Source organism: Rhagoletis pomonella, unplaced genomic scaffold (genome assembly GCF_013731165.1).
Source record: "Rhagoletis pomonella isolate Grant_MI unplaced genomic scaffold, Rhpom_1.0 Rhpom_scaffold_00002, whole genome shotgun sequence".
Lineage (NCBI taxonomy): Eukaryota > Metazoa > Arthropoda > Insecta > Diptera > Tephritidae > Rhagoletis > Rhagoletis pomonella.
Window position 1 is genome coordinate 34,104,156 of NW_023458556.1, and position 3,576 is coordinate 34,107,731.

Below are 3,576 nucleotides of genomic sequence, written 5' to 3' on the forward strand. Positions count from 1 at the left end.
GTGAATTATTACTGCGACCATATGTATCTACACATGAATATACAGATATGTATGTATATGTCTATATGTCGAAGAGACCACATGCGTGTCCTTTCGCTTGTCTCAACGGGTGCTCAAATATTTGGTGGCGCGTGCGTAACTACCACAAAAATGTTGTGACAATCAAGTCCAAGCTCGCTGAGGGAATAATGCGTAATTTTTTTTACCGCTTTGCATACTTGAGGTATCTGCCGTAAACGTGTACCCGAATGTGTACGTTGTTTTTGTCAACATTTTGTGCCTATGTTTCGCCGCTTTTATGCACACCTACGAAAAGTTTCACTCTCACACAATTAAGCAGCACTCAATTACCAAGCTATTGAGTATATGGCCCAAAACGCGGACTGCTACATTACATTTTGGTTCACACTGATTTTTAAATACCGCTGAAACTTGCGAAAATACCATTTTCGGATAATTTTTCTTTTTGCATCTGAAAGCATAAGTATGTGGCATTATTTAATACATACAAACATATATTGTAACTCCTGTGGTTTAGGAGCTATGAATGTTTCAACAGTGGACTGTTGCATTACAATTTTTGGAAGTACTTTTTAAAGTTGCTTTATATTATTGAAAAAGTCTGCTCTCCTAATATAAAGTTTTCAAAAGTTGGTACACAGTTTCCTAGCTTCAGGATGGAATTCAAGAACTACGAATTAATTGAACTGATAAAATTAATTTTGAGGTCAATATTTGTAAAAATAGTCGGACTGGTACGTTACAGAAAAAGACTGTTACGTTACCTGTGCGATATGCGTGTAGCGATAGGATTATAATTTGGTATTTAAATCGCTTTTAGTGTGTTTTATGCAATAAGTAGCATGAATTCAGTAGTCTTGCGATGTGACAAGTAATTCAAAGAAATTAAGAACATGATAATTATGAATACAGATTGCAAAGTTTCTGATGCTGTGCAGCCGTAGGTCGTTTCCGAAGTAATTTTCTGCGTAGAACTCGAACCCGATCTTAGAATTGCGCCAAGTTGTTGAGTTTTTCGCGTTTAATTTCACGAAAAACAGCTTTAATGGCTTATTTTGTTTGCTCTATGCTATTTAGTACTATTCTTACCCTTCAAATGTTAGATTGGAGGACTCGGCATTTTGTAGAATTCCAATAGATTTTTTATTACTTAATCGGAAAATCTTCTTCTTTCCGCTTCTTATTTCGCTTCTCTTGACTTCGTTCCTTTTTGAAATAATAAAATTCTCGCGTTTTTTATTTTTCTACGTAATTCTTATCTTCTCAGTTTATATAAGTTAGAAAAAATAACAGTTTTAACTATGGGACAATAACACGTTGAATAGCTTCCAATGTTGCTAGTAAAATGAGCCCTATCTTTAACTAAATAGGAAAAAAGGTTACCTAAAAATTAAATTAGTTCAAACTACTGTTACGTTACAAATAGCTTTCCACCGAAAACATATTGGTAATCAGGAGTATGTGGAACTATTTTATTTTACTGTGAAATAAGGCCGAAAATGCTCGAAGAAAACTATATTTTTCCTTTTTTTAGTTTGGTGGATTCCGCGCCAAAAAAATTTTTAATATTTTGGACTGTTACATTACATTAAAAAATACTGCCGACTTGATTTTCATATAGAAAATTAATTGCTGATTTTTTTCTCGAATACTTTTTTTTATTAACTTCAAAATAATACAAGGCAAGCGAAGAGAGGCAAGTATAATGCAAAAAAGTGGTGGACCTTAAATATAAACTACCCTTTAGTTTCATGTTATGCTTTTTATACCCGAGCGCACTTGTGCACAAGGGTATTATAACTTTGTTCACATAACGGTTGTTTGTAACAGGCAAAACGAATCGAGATAGATATAGACAAATGTATACATAAATGATCAGAATGAAAATAGAAATCGATTATGCGGTGACCGTCTGTCCGTCTGTCCGTCCGTCCGTCCGTCCGTCTGTCCGTCTGTCCGTCCGTCTGTGCACACGATAACTCGAGTAAAAATTGAGATATCTTAACGAAACTTAGTATGTGCACTTCTTTCGAGCGTCGGACGGACGGTATTGAAAATGGGCAAAATCGGACAATAACCACGCCTACCTCCCATATAACGGTAATTTTCAGAAATACGAAAACTGGGATATTTTAGTAACTACTGAAGATTATTCACTCAAAATTGATATTTACAATAATTTTTAGACGAAAAATATGAATATTATAAATTTTTGGAAAATGGGCGTAGCCACGCCCACTTATGGATACATGTGTATATCTTGGTAACCGCTGCACCAATTTTTCCAACTTGGCACAGTTGTTAGCCTTACTACAGCATACGAAATGGCCGAAAATTTTTAAAATCGTACAATAAACACGCCTACCTCCCATATAACGGTAATTTGGAGAAATACGAAATCTTCGATAAATCAATAAATATTAAAGCTAATTTACTAAAAATTTATGCTTGCAACAATTCTTTACCAAGAAATACGCGTATGATAAAATTTTGGAAAATGGGCGTGGCACCGCCCACTTATGACCACATATATGTATCTCGGTAACCGTTCTACCAATTTGTGCCAAACTCGGTGTGGTTATTGTGCTTGCCACATAGAAGCAAAACGTTGAAAATTATTGGAATCAGATTAAAATTGCGACCACTTTTCATATAACGGCAAATTTCAGATATGCTTGAAACTTCAATGTTTCGAAATTTAAGAACGCTAATTTACTCAAAATTGATACACCCCGGCTTACCATGTAGCGGTACCTTTCGGAAAGGTGAAAATCATATACTTAGTATCTGCGCCGGGTATTTAATGTTCGGCTCCGCCCGAACTTAGGCTTTCTTACTTGTTAGAGTTGGAGCGTCGGTGTCCATTTGAACGACATGGCCAAGCCAGCGGAGCCGCTGTATTTTAATTCGCTGCACTATGTCCATATCATTGTAAGGCTCATACAGCTCGTCGTGCCATAGTCTGCGGCACAATATCTATGTACATATTTCTTACTCCCCAAGTAATTACCGTCATAATGAAAGCCTCATCACCACCGCCCCACCTAATAGTGCAAGCTCATTTATTTCGCACTCAGCAAGACATGATAATTATCTCGCGACATGGATATAAATAATGCGACAGTACTTAAACGGAGTCTTGAACGAAAAATTTAACGAAGAATAAATAAAAATACTTGAAAATAAAATGGAGACGGAAGCTGGAGATAAAGGATAATCACCAAGACAAGAAAACAAAAGCTTCGCATAAATTGTGCCACAGGCAACGACGACAACAACAACCATCGAAAGCAATCAGAATCAGCGGCCAAGAAGAAAGCAATCAACTGCTGGTACGCGTGCTAAGTGAGCAGAGCGCAGTGCAGCGCAATAAGTTAGCGCAGTCAGGTAGCATCATTAATTCATCATTTAGCGACAGGTAGCACGAAAGCGAAAGCGACAACGCCAACGACAACGACAACTTTTCCTGCGAGCACCAAATGTCTCCAACTAAAATGCAAGGGCTAGAATGTAGTATTCACTACAAAAGCACATAAACTAACGGTAAAAGTGCTC